This window comes from Chiloscyllium punctatum, chromosome 42 (genome assembly GCF_047496795.1).
Source record: "Chiloscyllium punctatum isolate Juve2018m chromosome 42, sChiPun1.3, whole genome shotgun sequence".
NCBI classification, from domain to species: Eukaryota; Metazoa; Chordata; class Chondrichthyes; order Orectolobiformes; family Hemiscylliidae; genus Chiloscyllium; species Chiloscyllium punctatum.
This window is the reverse complement of record NC_092780.1, coordinates 31,843,537-31,860,911: the sequence shown is the minus strand read 5'-3', so window position 1 is coordinate 31,860,911 and position 17,375 is coordinate 31,843,537. Positions and strand designations below refer to the sequence as shown.

Genomic DNA, 17,375 nt, shown 5'->3' with positions numbered 1-17,375 from the left:
GGAAGCAGGTAAGGGAATAGCATTAGAATGATTGTGAATTCATATACGGTGTAGGGAAATTTCCATTTCACAAGTGTAGTTTCTAATAGTGTATAATTGCAATGCTGACATAGAAATGTGGAAGTACTCAAGTGCTGTTTGAGTTTTATAACTTTGAAAGCTTTTGTCATAGCTGAGGAGTGAGTCTACACTATGCATACTTGAATTGTTGTCAAGCATGAAGATCTGCAAGACGAGCCCTTAATAGTCAATATGAGCATAAACAATTACCAAGCACAGAGTGAAGGCAATCAGTCACATCAGCCTGCCAGCATTAAATATCGCTCGCTCTTAATGTTTTTCAATATTTTTATTTTTACTACAGTGTAGTGAATTATCAAATCCTAATCCAAGCTCAAATGTACTGTTACCCCTATAAGTAGATTAAGTCCTTCATATTATAATAGTTGATCAGGAATAGTGATCTGATCTGCTTGGCTATTTGCGGGAGAGCCTGTAACAGCATGGTGGCTACTGGGAAGATGGGGAATGTACAGGACCATCGGAGGGTCAGGACAAAATGACAAAGGATCAATGACCACTGTCAGACTAACAAAATACTGACAGAAATTCAGGAAGAACTTACATTCATACAGTGCCTTTAACATCAGAAAGACTGTAAGGTACTTTAGAGAGTGGGGAGAAAAGAACAAACTGGACAAAAGGAATCGATCCTGGGCTATAAACTGAAAGGTTAGCAGAGATGACAAAATTTTGGCTAAAAAACTAGACTCTGAGAAGTTTATTTTAGAAACAGAGAAGTGGCAGTAAAATTCAATGGATAGGTAGCACAACAGGTTTTAAAATTAAGCAACCAACACTGATATTTAAGGATAGAAATGATATGCAAGTTAAAGTTAACACATGTGAAGATTTGTAGCTGGCCGTGTTTGGATAAGTTGGAGTTCATGGATGCAAGAAGGTGAGAAGCTTGCTGAAATTGAGCATGTAGTTTTCTAAGAGTGACTGACTAAGGATTTGCAACAGCATTGGGAGCAGTGGTTGGCAAATGTTACACAACTGGAAATAAGTCATTGGTGATGAATAGGATATGAGGAATGAAGATCAGCTCACCATCAGACAGGCAGGCAAAATGTTGAGACAAAAACAGAAATTGCTGGGAAAACTCAGCAGGTCAGGCAGCATCAGTGGAAGAAAAAGCAGAATTAACATTTTTGGCGCAGTGATCATTCGTCAGAATTGATTTTACCTCAGAAAACATTACTATATACACTGAAGGTGGAGTGGGGAGGAGTAAATGACAGGTGGAGCAGACAATGGAATGTATAACGGTCACCCTGGGAGAATCAAGCACTGCTAATGGGAACCATAAATGGCTGAAAATTGGTTGTTTTTAGTAGCTGTCCATGTGATGACAAGCCCTTGTGTGTACGGTTGGGGTAGAGACATGGGAGGAACTGCTCAGGCCCTAAAGTTATTGGACTTAAAATTGAGTTTTAAAGGTTGCAGGATCCCAAGGAAAATGAGATGCTGTTCTGTCAGCTTGTATTGAGCTTCACTGGAGCACTACAGCAAGCTTGAGATGATAGAGATGTTGGCCAGCGAACACGGTGTGTTAAAGTGGCAGGCAACTGGAAGCTCAGGGTCATTTTTGCAGACAGAATGTAGATATTTTGCAAAGCAGTCTCTGTGATGATATTGCCCCTTTTAACAAGATTATACTGTCCTTGGCTCTCTTTCTTAGAGAGGTCGTAAAAGCAGTGATTCCGAAAGGTCTAGGTTTTTTTAGATTAGATTACTTACAGTGTGGAAACAGGCCCTTCGGCCCAACAAGTCCACACTGACCCGCCGAAGCGTATACCACCCAGACCCATACTCCTACATTTACCCCTTCTCCTAACACTACGGACAATTTAGCATGGTCAATTCACCTAACCTGCACATTTTTGGATTGTGGGAGGAAACCGGAGCACCCGGAGGAAACCCACGCAGCCACGGGGAGAATGTGCAAACTCCACACAGTCAGTCGCCTGAGGTGGGAATTGAACCCGGGTCTCTGGCGCTGTGAGGCAGCAGTGCTAACCACTGTGCCACCGTGCCGCCCATAAAGGGTTTGAAGGGTTTTAGGGTCCATTTGATTATAGCTAACAGATACTGCCTCAGGTAAAAGGCTTTCAATTTTTTCTTTTTAAAAAAGCACTTGTACAATGAAATGGGAGTGGCCAGTTCTCCCAGCTCAGCTTTTCTCTGGTTTGGTTTGGATTTTGCAAGCTGGCTGTTCACTGAAAGCAGGCCGAGGGGCTGTTGGTACAAGAAAGTGTTCCATGCTGAATCCCTCTGCCATCTCTCTCTCTCTTTTTCTCTTTCTCTCTCTCTCTCCTCTCTTCTCAATTTTCCTTTTGTGCCAAAGGCTGTTCATGGGTATTTAAGGGCAAATATTTGGAACAGCATCATTAAGTTGGGATAATTTGTTAGGTTTTTGGATAGGTTAAGTTATTCTGTTCTCTTTTGTGTTTCATTCAACAATCTTGCAAATAAATTCTGTTTTCTTTAAACATGGTAGTTGGGCCAACTGCATCCCTCCTGGAATATCCACTGTACACCTGCTTAAAACAGCGTACAAAATTAGGGTCTGGGCTACTTTCTTGTAATGTTTTGAGGGGATCTGGCCTCATCCATAACAGTCTCCCAGTTTGCATGTAGTCTCTCCTATGTAGAACAGGCCACGATGTGAGCAGCGAATAAAGTAGACTATATTGAATGAAGTGCAGGTAAATCGCTGCTTCACCTGGAAGGTGTGTCTAGGATCTTGGGTAATGAGGAGAGAAGAAGTATACAGGCAAGTGTTGCACCTTTTGCGGTTGCCATGGAGCTTGTGGAGGAGGGAGTGCTGTTGGGAGTACAGGAGGGGTGGACCAGCATGTTTCAGAGAGAATGGTCTTTGTGAAAGGCTGATAAGGGATAGGAATATGTGTCTGGTGGTGGCATCCCACTGGGGGAGGCAGAAATGGTGGTTAATAATCCTTTGGACATGAATGCCGGTAGGATAGAAAGTGAGGACTGAGGGACCCTATTGCTATTGTGGGCGGGAAGAGAGGTGGTGAAGGCCACAGTGCGGGACTTGGGTCAGACATGACTGAGAGCCAGTCAGCAACAGTACTGGGGAATCCTTGACTGAGGAAGTTAACGTCGAGAGTGTAGTGCTGTAAAAGCACAGCGGGTCAGGCAGCATCCGAGGAGCAGGAGAATCAACATTTCGGGCAAGTGCTCTTCATCAGGAATGAGGCTTGTGGGCCGGGAGACTGAGAGATGAATGGGAGGGGATGGGGCTGGGGGGGGGGGGGGGGTCAAGGTAACTGAGAGTGTGATAGGTAGGTGGACTTTGAGAGGACCCCCTGGTAGATGCTGGCATCATCGGAAAAGATACAACGGAGGCTGAGAAACCAGGAGAATGGGGTAGAGTCTTTACAGGAAGCAGGGTGTGAGAATGTATCGTCCAGGTAGCTGTGTGAGTCAGTGGAAGCTGCAGTGGTAGAAGCCTCACTATCCACTAATTTAGCTTCTTGTGGCACATTACAGCTGCCGGGCAGGCTTTTGTTCAGAGACTGTCAGCTGACACTGACTTGCTCAGCAAGGGTCAAGCCATGAACAGCCTGCTCCCCTGCCCCTATCATTTTCTCTCCCATCTGGGAAATAATGTATTGCTGTTGGAGAACAGCCAGCACAAGGCTACCCACAGCAGTAAATCCAATGCTATCAAGCCTCTGAAAATTCAGTTTTGGGAGGTCTTGAATTTTCAAGGTTTTAGTTAGACTCGAAAGGATTTGCAGCAAAATAAGTGTTCCTCTCCTTTGGTTTTACAATAGTCAATCATAAGAAGATTTCACAACAGCATAGATTCCGTTGAAGCTAAACTCAAACTTACTAATTAACAGGGAAATAAATAAATGAGCTGCTGTGAAATAGTTATGAAGATACCTGAAACTGTCTAATGCTTATTAAACTTTGATTTTGGGGTGAACATTGAATAAACCCCTTTGTATGTTGCCAAATTCTTTGGCTTCTTCCCTTGTTGGTGCGTAGTATTGACACTGAACTCCACCCCTCATGATCAGCCTCATGATGAGCTTTGATAGTATCAGACAGGAAGGCTGACACAAAGTCACGGATGGGCCAACACTTGCTGCAACTGAACGTCGAGCAAACCCAGCTGCTCTGGGACAAAATCTGGGAATACAAGCAAAGCCAGAATTGAAAACATGCTGAAACCTAGATTGGTTCTAGGACAGGAGGAGGTAAAATGTGTGGAGGTGGGAAGCTATAGGAGGAATGTGAAGACAAGAATGAATGAATATTTTAAAACTGAGGTATTGAATTTAATTTTAGACATGAAACAGTGTTTGTCCTTTGATGGAGCAAGTGTTCCTTTACAGTGGAATGCAGCTTTATATTCTTGTATTATTTAAGACTAGCTGTATCGTAAATAATGTAAAACTGTGAAATTATTCTGGATGACAGAAATTCAACATGACTTATATTGCTGAGATGGGGAACTGGTGAATATTTCATGTAAGAAGAAAACTGTTTTTGAAATGTGTGCATTTGTATGCGGAACATTCGCTTTCCATTTTTTTCTTGATATCCCTGAAGGCACTCCATTGCCTCCTGCATTCAAATCGTGTAAACCCATTTCTATCTTGATACGGCGCCTGTTATAGCTGTCTGCATTTCCAAGCATGGATCACCAGATGCAGCCGAGAGTGGAGTGGGTTCCAGAAGCAGTCAAATATAAGAGGGAAGTATAAGGCAGGAAAGTTTCTAGCTTTCAAGCTCCAACAAGACTCAAGCAGCTTGGTACGATCCCAGACAAAGTTTGACTGGTACCATATCCATGAACCATCACTTAATCCACCATTGATGTTCAGTCACAGCCATGTGTACCATCTATAAGATGCACTGCAGGAATTCAACAAAATTCCTTCAGACAGCACCTTTCTGGGTTTTACTTCTGGCACTTGGAGAAACACTCCGGTGCCCTCTGGCCCACCAGTAATGCCAGGAAACCACTTGTTTAATATAGAGCCTTCAACTTATCACTGGCAGGTTTTGCAACGCTTCAGAAACCCACACAGAATCAAGTTAATGTAAATCGGATTTCTAATTGCATGTGCAAAGCCTATTTAATTTTTAAAACTCATTTGTGGGACATGAGTATTGCTGACTGGCCAGCATTTATTGTCCGCCCCTAGTTGCCCTTCAGAAGGTGATGGTACAGGTGCAGCAGGTAGAGCCACCATGACCTAGCGATAGTGAAGGAATGGCGATATATTTTCAAGTCAGGATAGTGAGTGGCTTGAAGGGGATCACAAAGGTCATGACATTTTCTGCTGCTGTTCTTCTAGATGGAAGTGGTCATGAGTTTTGAAAGTGCTGTCTGAAGGAATTTTGGTGAATTCCTGCAGTGCATCTTATGGATGGTACACACAGCTGTGACTGAACATCAGTGGTGGATTGAGCGATGGTTCATGGATATGGTACCAGTCAAACTTTGTCTGGGGTCGTACCAAGCTGCTTGAGTCTTGTTGAAGCTATCCAGGCAAGTGAGGAGTATTCCATCACACTCCTGACTTGTGCCTTTTAGGCTTTGGGGATTCAGGAGGTGATTTACCCACCACTGTATTCCGAGCCTCTGCCCTGCTCTTGTAGCCATTGTGTTCATGTGGCCAGTCCAGTTGATGGCAACATTCGGGATATTGATAGTGAGGTATACATTTACGGTAACACCACTGAATCTCAATGAGGGGTGTTTAGATTGTCTGTTATTGGAGAAGGTCATTGCCTGATAGTTGTGTGGTGCAAATATTTCTTGCCTAACAACACCAAAAGCAGCGCTTGGGTGGGCTCAGAAATCATACAACATTGCAGCACAGTACAGCACATCGACTCTCGATGGTTCCACAGTTTACCGCAACAATCTGAAGCCCATATAACTTACACTATTCCATTCTCGTCCATATGTCTATTCAATGACCATTTAAATGCCCTTAAAGTCAGAGAGTCTAGTATTATTGCAGGCAGTGCATTCCATGCCCTTACTATTCTCTGAGTAAAGAAACTACCTCTGTCATCTGTCCTAGATCTATCTATAACCCCTTAGTTTAAAGCTATGTCCCCTCGAGCTGGCTGTCTCCATTGGAGGAAAAAGGCTCTCACTGTCCAACCTATCTAACCCTCTGATAATCTTTTGTCTCAATTAAGTCGCCCCTCAACCACCTTCCCTCTAACGAAAACAGTCTCAAGTCCCTCAGCATTTCCTCATAAGACATTCCCTCCATACCAGGCAACATCCCAGTAAATCTCTTCTGAACCCTTTCTAATGCTTCCACATCCTTCCTGTAATGTGGTGACCAGAACTGTACGCAATACTCCAAACGTGACCGCACCAGAGTTTTATTCAGCTGCAGCATGTTCTCCTGGTTCTGAAACTCAATCCCTCTACCAATAAAAGCTAACACACTGTCTTCTGAATAACACTATCAACCTGGGTGGCAACTTTCAAGGATCTATTTACCTGGACACTGAGATCTCTCTGCTCATCTACACAACCAAGAATTTTACCATTAGCCCAGTACTCTGCATTCCTGTTACTACTTCCAAAGTGAATCGCCTCTCACTTTTCCACATTAAACTCCATTTGCCACCTCTCAGCCCAGCTCTGCAGCTTATCTACGTCTCCCTGTAACCTACAACATCCTTTGTCACTATCCACAGCTCTACCGGCCTTAGTGTCATCTGCAAAGTTACTAACCCATCCTTCTATGCCCTCATTTCAGGTGATTCATAAATATGACAAACAGGAGTGGACCCAAAACATATCCTTTCAGTACCCCACTAGTAACTGAACTCCAGGATGAATATTTCCCATCAACCACCACCCTCTGTCTTTTTTCAGCTAGCCAATGTCTGGTCCAAACCACTAAGTCACCCTCAGTCCCATGCCTCCTTATAAGGTGGGGAACCTTATCAAAGACCTTACACACCACATCAATCGCTTTTCCCTCATCCACCTGTTTGGTCACCTTCTCAAAGATTTCAATAAGGTCTGTGAGGCACGACTTATCCTTCAGAAAACCGTGTTGACTATCCCTAATCAACGTATTCCTTTCTCAATGATTATAAATCCTATCTCTTATAACCCCTTCCAACACTTTACCCACAATGAAGGTAAGGCTCACAAGTCTGTAATTTCCAGGGTTGTCTCTACTCCCCTTCTCGAACAAGTGAACAACAGTTGCTATCCTCCGGTCTTCTGGCACTGTTCCTGTATACAATGACAACATAAATATCAAAGCCAATCTCCTCCCTGGCTTCCCAGAGAATCTTAGGATAAATCCCTTCCAGCCCATGGGAGCTATGTATTTTTACACTTTCCAGAATTGCTAACACCTCCTCCTTATGCACCTCAATCCCATGTCGTCTAGTAGCCTGTATCTCCGTATTCTCCTCGACCACATTGTCTTGTCCTAGTGTGAATACTGATGTAAAGTATTTATTTAGCACTTCCCCATCTCCTCTGACTCCACGCACCACATACAACTACTATGCTTGATTTGCTCTAATTTTACTCTCGTCATTCCTGATACAGCTATAAAAAGCCTTAGGGTTTTCCTTGATCCTATCTCCCAATGACTTCTCATGTCCTCTCCTGGCTCTTCTTGGCTCTCTCTTTCGGTCTTTCCTGGCTAACTTGTAACTCTCAAGCACCCTAACTGAGCCATCACATCTCATCTTAACGAAAGCCACCTTCTTCCTCCTGACAAGAGATTCAATTTCCTTAGTAAACCATGGCTCCCGCGCTCAACAACTTCCTCTCTGCCTGACCAGTACATATTTAACAAGATCTGCAGTAGCTGGTCCTTGAATAATCTCCACATTTCAATTGTGCCTATCCTATGCGTCCTAAATCTTGCTTAATATCATCGTAATTGCCTTTCCCCCAGCTATAACTCTTGCCCTGTGGTATATACCTATTCCTTTCCATCACTAAAGTAAACCTAACCGAATTGTGGTCACTATCACCAAAGTGCTCACCTACTTCCAAATCTAACACCTGGCCGGATTCATTACCCAGTACCAAATCTAATGTGGCTTTACCCCTTGTTGGCCTGTCTAGGTACTGTGTCAGGAAACCCTCCTGCACACATTGGACAAAACTGATCTATCTAAAGTACTCAAACTATAGTATTCCCAGTCAATATTTGGAAAGTTAAAGGCCCCATAACAACTACCCAGACACTTTTGCTCCTATCGAGGATAATCTTTGCTATCCTATTCTCCTCATCCCTGGAACTATTCAGAAGCTTATAGAAAACTCTCAACAGGATAACCTCTCCTTTCATGTTTCTAATCTCAGCCCATGCTACAACAGTAGACAACTCCTCAAATGTCCTTTCTTCAACCGTAATACTGTTCTTGACTAACAATGCCACACTTGTCCCTCTTTTACCATTTTCTCTGTTCTTACCGAAACATCTAAATCCCGGAACCTGCAATAACCATTCCTGTCCCTACTCCATCCACGTGTCTAAAATTGCCACAACATGGAAATTCCAGGTACCAACCCATGCTGCAAGTTCACCCACCTTATTCCAGATGCTCCTGGTGTTGAAGTAGACACACTTCAATCTAACTTCATGCTTGCCAATGTCTTTTTGCAATCTTGAAATCTTAGTTCTGATTTCGCTATTGTCATCCTCCCTTATACTCCAAGTACAATTCAGGTTCCCAGCCCCCTGCTGAATTAGTTTAAACCCACCCAAAGAGCATTAGAAAGCCCCCCCCCCCACCCAGTGCAGGATATTAGTACCCCTCGGGTTCAGGTGTAGACCATCCTGTTTGTAGAGGTCCCACCTACCCCAGAATGAGCCCCAATTATCCAGGAATCTAAGCCCTTCCTCCTGCACAATCCCTGTAACCATGTGTTCAATACTCTCTCTCCCTATTCCTCGCTTTGCTAGCATATGGCACGGGCAACAAACTAGAGGTTTGTTGTTCAAGCTCTAAGCTTCCACCCTAGCTCCCTGAATTTCTGTTTTAAATCCCATCTCTCTTCCTATGTATGTCGTTAGTGCCTACGTGGGCCGCAACTTGGCGCTGCTTCCCCTCCCCCGCAAGGATCCTGAAAACATGGCATCGTGAACCCTGGCACCTGGGATGCAACACACCCACAGAACCTCCTATCTGCCTCCCTAGCTATGGAGTCACCAGTGGCTAATGCTCTGCTCCTCTTGCCCCTTCCCTTCTGAGCAACAGGGACAGACTCAGTGCCAGAAACCTATACCATTGTTGTTCCGCTCAATAACGGGTTGCTGAGGGGAATGGCCACAGGAGATCCCTGCACTGCCTACAGCTTCCCTTTCTGTACCCTGACGGTAACCCATCTACCACCTTCTTTTACCTGAGGCGTGACTACCTCCCTATCACTACTCTCAGTAACCCCCTCCGCCTCCCCAATGATCCGAAGTTCATCCAGCTCCAGCTCCAGTTCCCTAACGTGGTTTTTGAGAAGCTGAAGTTGGGTGCACTTCCCGCAGATGAAGTCAGCAGGGACACTAGTGGTGACCCTTACCTCCCACATTCTGCAGGAGGAACATTCAATTACTCTCCCCTCCATTCCCACTATTTTAAATTCCTAAAAAAGACTACTGAAAACTTAAAAAAATAACCAGTCAACTTATCAATTGGTGCACAGACCTTTGTTGGTTTGAGGAGGAGGACGGGTGGGAGACACTACCCAAGTAGCATTTTGGGTAAAGCAACCACGCACATATAAAGTCTCACTTATTCAGCAGTCCCATGTCTGCTGCTGCTCAGTGTGTGCTCCACCTATACCCGAGGTAAACTTTTATATCTTTTAAAATTTACCTTCCCGTCGGGCCCCTGGTCCTCACTGTCGCTCCTCCCACTCCAACTGCCGCCAAGAAAAAGTGAACAACGCTGAACTCCTGAAGTAAGCTATTATATCTTTTAAAATTTACCTTCCTGTCGGTAGAGATTAAAATAAAGCACAATGGAAAACAGGACAACAAAGTTAAATTCTATGGCTTCAAACACGGTTGGTTGACTGGTTTTGGCTTGTGTCATCTTAGTTTGGCCATAAGTGTGTTTAAACATACAGCAGGTATGAAGTTTTTCCTTTGGCAAACTGTACAGCTGGGAGATCATTAGAGAAAGAAACATTCATTAGTTTCTCCCTTGCAATGCTGCTGCTGGTGTGTTTCGCAGTTGACCTCTGCTCTCTAAGCTGAACCTCACTTGATGACAACATGGACTGCAGAATCATGCACAAAGCTCAATGCTTTGCCTCCTGTCTGATCTTGCTGGAATTTACTTCTGTCGCAGGAAGATCACCTTTGCTGCAAATGGAATTGACTCAATCTGATTTTATTTTTTGCACTGAGTAGCACTGAGAATTGGCATTAGTCAAAGTTTGAATTTAAATATATAGATATTTTCTAATCAGCATGTTCAGCGATGTTATGATTCACCACCTGGAACAAGTGGGACTTGAACCCAAGATTCCTGGTTCAGAGGTGGGGACACTGCCACAGCATTACCAGAGCCCCTTATACTGAGCCAGTGTTTTCATTGTACAAAATACTTAGTTCTCCATCAGTGTACAGTTTAATATCTGGTTTGTCATACATCTAGAGACTTGCTGTGTATCTGCTGAGAAACAGCACTGCCAGAAAACTGCTCACTTTCCACAAATCATTTTGCGTATTTGTCTAACCCAAATGATACATGAGACTTCGATGGTTTCCCTTTAATAAGGAAATGCAATCTGCTGGATTTAAAAAAATTGAAAAAGACAAGATGTTCCCTTACAGAATAAGTAAGTTTATTGAGGTCCTCTATTTGGAATTATGCTGCATTTACACTCTGAACCAGGGATTGAAAACTCGCTCTACCTATTGCAGTTGTATTGCAGTCTGCATTGTAAGACAACAGATGTAATTTAATCAGTTGTTCAAAGTGAACATTGAGAAATCGTTTGTTGATGGAGAGTGAGCTATTAATAACTTGGTGCAGAGTACTTTAGTTATCACCGACATTGTTGGCCTAGCAACAAGGAATGACCCGTATTAATGTGACTTTTTCAGCTTCTCTGCTTTCATTTTTGTTTGGCATGTTAGCTGCATTATTACAACTGAAATTGTTCATAACACAAAAGTTGTTTTGATAAAACATTAATCTCTGGCATTGCATATTAATCAGTGTACTCTTGTATAAGATCCAATAATGATTGCTTGTCATGAAACAACAGTATTGGCAGCAATCTAATTTCTGATGGGGTCTGCAGTTAGGTAGATGTTCACACTTTGGAAAGGCCTGAGGGAGTAGGTTGGAAATATTTAAAACACTGCCCACATATCTATGATTCAGTGTTCTTACATAATTTACATTTCTTTGGGAAGACAGTTCAAACCAACTTATTGGGGAAAGCAGTTCAATTGAAAGATGCACAGAGAGCCTGAGAGATGAGCAACATTGGAATAAATCATTGTTCAGAATTGGGTGGAATCTGAACAAGGGAGAAAGAAGAAGATGATTCATGCAGGTCAGGTGACTAAATTCATTGAGCTGGAATTGTTTAAAAACTGTGCCGAAGGTACAAATAGCCACATGATCTAATAACAGTAATAGAGACCTGGCTCAAACAAGGGGAAGAAAAACTGCTTAATATTCCAGCCTACAATGGACTTAGGATAGGTAAAGTAGAGAGATGCATTGCCAGTATTACTGCCACATTCGAGCAAACTCTGATATGCTGGAGAGTTCAAAGACCAAATATATTTGTTCTGAATTAAAGGGTAATGGATGAGCTGCTCCATTTATAGGGGTATACTATAAAAGACCAAATAATTGCAAGGGGTTAGAGGAGGACATTTGGTCAGGCAATTGCAAGTGAAATAATAATGGGGATTGTCACCTGTCCTAATATAGACTGGAAAAATAGCAATGTGAAGGCCACCACATGAAGGAAATTTCTGAAATGTATACAAAATAACTTTCTGATTATTTCCCCAAGAAATGTTGTTTTGTTTGCCTTCTTATTTACGATCTACATTTTGACCGCATAGTAATACAATCTCCAGGCAAAGGTTTGACCTCACTATGATGTACTTCTCTGTCACAATCATCAACCCCAAGGCAGTTGCATTGTCCAACTGCTTGCCTGACCTTGAGTCTTGAATGTCGTGCTACTCCGGTGTCACCAAATGCAAACACCACTATCAGGCTCTCGTCTGAATGTGCCTCAGGGCTGCATCACCTTCTTTAGTTGCTTCATGAAGCTCTGCCAAATGGGCACCACCTTGATGCTGCTTGACTGAGTTTCCATCCTGACAACTCATAAGATTACTATCATCTATCTCTGGAATATCTCCTTTTTGAATCTCTCCTTTTCTCTCTGTGTCTCACAGATGCAAACATTCTCTCCCTCAGTAATGTGGGAAAGCATGAGGTAGGAAGAATAGAAAATTGGTGAAATGGAGAGAAATGCAGTGGTATAGCGATATCTTCATAGATGAAGTACAAAAAGCTCCTAGGCACAGCAAGTACAAAGGAGCCAAATAGAATCTTGGCTTTTGTGTACTGTTCAGGTCGCCACATAACCAGAAGGATGTGGACGCTTTGGAAAGGATACAGAAACAGTCTGTCAGGATGTTGTCTGGTTTACAGGATTTTGGTTATGAGAAGAGATTGGATAAACTTGGTTTGTTTTCACTTGAATATTGAAGGATGAGGGGTGACCTGATAGAGGTTTATGGGAGGCATGGATTGAATGGATAGTCAGAGTCTGTTTCACATGGGTAGAAATGACAACTACGAGAGGACATGGATTTCAAGTAAAAAGAAGGATGTGTTTAAAGGAGATGTGAGAGGCATGTTTATTTACACAGAGGGTGGTAAATGCCAGGAATGCACTGCCAGAGGTGGTGGTGGAAGTGGTTACCATAACAATGTTTAAGAAGCATCTTGACAGATGCACGAGTCAGCAGGTAATAGAGGGATAAGAATCGTGTAGAGGCCAAGGGCTTTAGTTTAAATGGGTGTCATGTTGGCATAAACTTGGTAGATTGAAGGGCTTATTCTTGGGTTGTACTGTTCTTTGTTCTTTATCACAGTCTCCAGCTAATCCAAAATACCTCTTTCATAATGTCCTGTATTATCCTCTTTGACCTGAGAAAGGTCCACTCTATCTTCAAACATATTTTGATCAAGATCCTTATTCTCACTTCTAAGTCCTGTCTCAGATTCAATTTGCCAATATCTGCCCCAGCCATATATCCCAAACTTACTCTATTACTTCTCCCAATTTTTTTTTAATCATTAATAACTATATCTACTGTCACTGCTCCCCTGCCCTGTCAACACTTTTCTTGTAATTTGTGGTTCGATGTTTTTTCTCTTATGATTGTTGTTCAGATTCAGCAGATTCTGAATTGTTGCTTCTGTCAACTGGTATTTGGCACTGACTCCTGTACTTAATATTTGTTGTATGATCATTTATTCAAGCAGTTTTCTCCTCCATCCATTAGTTGGTAATTGTCTAATCTGAAACTAGTTAGTTAGAGGGGAGCCAGATTCTTCAGAAAGGTACTCGACGAGAAACCAACGACACTGACACCCTGAGCCATTGTCGCATATCTCCTGATCTCGAGTTTTAGGAATAAATAAGTGACCTGTCATCACAGTAATAGCATGCAGTCACAGGAAATAACTGCCCAAAAATTGAAACAATTTGCTTTTTAAATAAAAGCCTCACCGTTTGCAACCCTATCTTAAAAGGAAGTTAAATCATGAGCCTTTTATGATTCAGTACATTTGTGTCTGTGCATGCAGCTGGCAAGCTATTCCATTAGAGTGATATGCCCTCTGGACAATTCAGTTTTGCCTTCCATCTCCTGATCATAATCTTTTTTTCTCTTTGTGCTTTCCTGTCCCAGTACTATTCAGTCTAGTATGCAACCTGACTGTCTTAATTAGTGAGTTTGTGCTGTGGTGAAATGGCTTCTTTCTTCATCTTTGTGTCTTTAAGTTTTTTTGTCAGAGACAGAGATAATATAATAAAGTGGAAATTATGGTGTTTGAAATGAGGAACTCAATGCAAATTTATCTAAATCAAAGCTGTTAATATCTGAAACTGTAGAACATTACACCATAAGGATAAATTATTCAGTTAGTCAAGGTATTTTATTTTCCATCCCCCTCCACTTTTTATTTGCATAATAATGTGAGATCTGATCTCTTGTGAGTGAACAATATTAGGATTTATTAAACATTATCATTTACAGAGGATGGTAAGAGAGAGCTATGTGTTCTGACCTCATGATATGGCTCCTTTTGCACATGCTCAGTAGCTTTACTTGGAGTAATGATAGAATTCCCTTTACACTATGATGTGGAGGTGCTGATGTTGGACTGGGGTGGGCAAAGTCAGAAGTCATATGACACCAGGTTATAGCCCAACAGGCTTATTTGAAATCACAACCTCTAGGAGTGTTGCTCCATCATCAGGTGAAGTCCAGAAGTTTGTGATTTCAAATCAACCTGTTAGGCTATAATTTAGTGTCGTGCGCCTTCTGACTTTGTCCCTTTACCTTGTAGTGGGGTACTCCCCTTTCCAAGCAAATCTAAGCCGCTTTAAAAGCACTCCAGCACATTTTAACCAGTGATGAAGTATTCTCTGCACATACATGTATAAATGATCCCCTGTCTGTATTGACATCCTCATTGTCAGTCTTAGGCCCATCTCTCTATTTGTTCATGGTCTATCATACTCACCTTAATTTCTGTTGAGCAATTGACCATAAGATCATGATTATTAACTTGAAACTGGCCATACCATCTGGTGTCACCCATAATCTTAATTATTATACTTCTGGCATTTCTCACATCACTAATGAGCAAGGACAGTTAGGAACATGTGATAAAAATGTTGAATTTACTACTCACAGCCAAATGCCAAGAATTAATTAAAAACTAAAAAAAGGTAGGAATCTAATTAATCTGAGGAAGCCTATTAGTAAACAAGTCTCACTGGAAGTCTCACTATTTAAAACAACCATTTATAAACATTTTCATAGCCAATTTATCATCCATCTTCCAATTTCATTCCACACTATTAGATCAATGTTTATTTTTTGGCAATCTCTCATGCCAAAATACATCAGTGGGCGGCATGGTGGCACAGTAGTTAGCACTGCTGCCTCACAGCGCCAGAGACCCAGGTTCAATTCCCGCCTCAGGCGACTGACTGTGTGGAGTTTGCACGTTCTCCCCGTGTCTGCGTGGGTTTCCTCTGGGTGCTCCGGTTTCCTCCCACAGTCCAAAGATGTGCAGGTCAGGTGAATTGGCCATGCTAAATTGTCCGTAGTGTTAGGTAAGGGGTAAATGTAGGGGTATGGGTGGGTTACGCTTCGGCGGGTCAGTGTGGACTTGTTGGGCCGAAGAGCCTGTTTCCACACTAATGTAATCTAATCTGTAATCAAAAGCCTTTAGTTGATAAAGTTTACTAAGTCTCCTTGATTATGCATTCAGAAACTTCCGGGTTCAGTGGGTGTGATCTTTTTGGGTTGAATGTTCCCTGTAATCTTAATATACTCTACATGCTGACTTGTAGTACTCCTTATGGTTTGTCTAGCACTATGTTTTTGACATTGCCTATTGCTTCTTGGATAAAAGATGGAAGAAGAATAGGGAATATGCATGTGGACTAGGCCGAGTCAGAACAGATTTGTAAATGCTTCGATAGGTATGTAGCAAATGAAGAGATTAGTGCAAGCAAATATGCTTCCTTCAGAGACAGAAAGCTGAATACTGTATTGAAACTGGAGTCCATTGAACTTCAAAGTCAGGACAGGGCCCATTTCAGCTTAGCTAACTGCAACCATTTAATGGCCGTTAATTGATTTCAGGCAAAACTTCCATCCTACTGAGGAGAAAGTCTTACCTCCAAGAGCTGCTGTCATATCCCATTTCCTCTAAATCCATGGGATGGTCAAGGGCACTCGCATGGGCCTGAGCTACGTCTGCCTCTTTTTCAGTGACATTGAACAGTCCCTCTTCAGTACATACTCAGGTACTGTTCCCCAACTCTTCTGCTGTTGCATCGCTAACTGCATCAGTTCTGCATCCTGCACCCAGGCTGAACTGGAGCAGTTCATCGACATTGTTAGCAACTTATACCCTATCCTCAAATTCATTTGGTCTATCTCGGACACCTCTCTTCACCCTTCTTGACCTCTCTGTTTCCAGTTTATGGACTGACATTTACTATAAACTTACAGACTCCCATAATTACCTGGACTACACCTCTTCCTACCCAGTATCCTGCAAAACCTCCATCCCATGTTCCCAATTCCTCTGTCTCTGACACATCTGCAGTGTCGAGAAGATATTCCACTCCTGAGCATCCCAGATGTCCACCTATCTTCCTCTCTCAGTCATCCAGACAGCCCTCAACCGGGCCTGTAAGGGGAAACCAGGACCCCTGGTCACCGCCCATTTCAATTCTCCCTCCCATCTGCTCTCTGATATGTCCATCCTTGCCCTCCTCCATTGCCACAGTGAATCAGACTCAGGTTAGAGGGGTAACACCTTTATCTTCGGCCTGGGCAGCCTACAGCCCGGAGGGCACAACATTGAGTTCTCCAATTTCAAATATCCTTCCCACCCATCCCCTGACTGCCTTTCCAGCCACTCCCCCTCCCTTCCAATCCTCTGGAGGATTCATTCCTCTCATCGACCAACCAAGTTGTACCCACCATCTGTCCCTATCTCACTATGCCGGCCCTTGCCCTACCCAACATTCCCCACAGCCCCACATCTGCAACTCCCTTGCCCCCCCTTACATCCGAAGCCGTTAGACCATAACATATGGGAGCAGAAATGAAACCATTCAGCCCATCAAATGTCCTCTGCTATTCAATCATGGCCGATAAGTTTCTCAACCCCATTCTCCCACTTTTGCCGACTTCTCTGCCTCCTGATGCTGCCTGGCTTACTGTGTTCTTCCAGCCTCCTCCTTGTCTACATCATTATCAGCAGCACCACCAGATCATATAACCTGTTGAAGGACTTTGCCTGAAATGTCGATTTTCCTGCTCCTCGGATGCTGCCTGACCTGCTGTGCTTTTCCAGTGCTACATTCTCGACTCTAATCTCCAGCATCTGCAGTCCTCACTTTCACCCAGATAACCTGTTAACCTGACATCAGTTGTAGTGAAAATGCTGGGACATATTGTTAAGAAAATGGTTTCAGTGTATGTGGAAAATCATAATATGACTGAGAAAAGTCAGCACACAAT

At 42.9% G+C, this 17,375-nt stretch overlaps 1 protein-coding gene across 7 annotated transcripts in view; it reads left to right on the top strand.

Annotated features, from left to right (window-relative positions):
• LOC140465874 (disintegrin and metalloproteinase domain-containing protein 11-like) overlaps positions 1 to 17,375 on the top strand; it is a 173,555-nt gene that overhangs the window by 11,317 nt on the left and 144,863 nt on the right. The window lies entirely within an intron of this gene.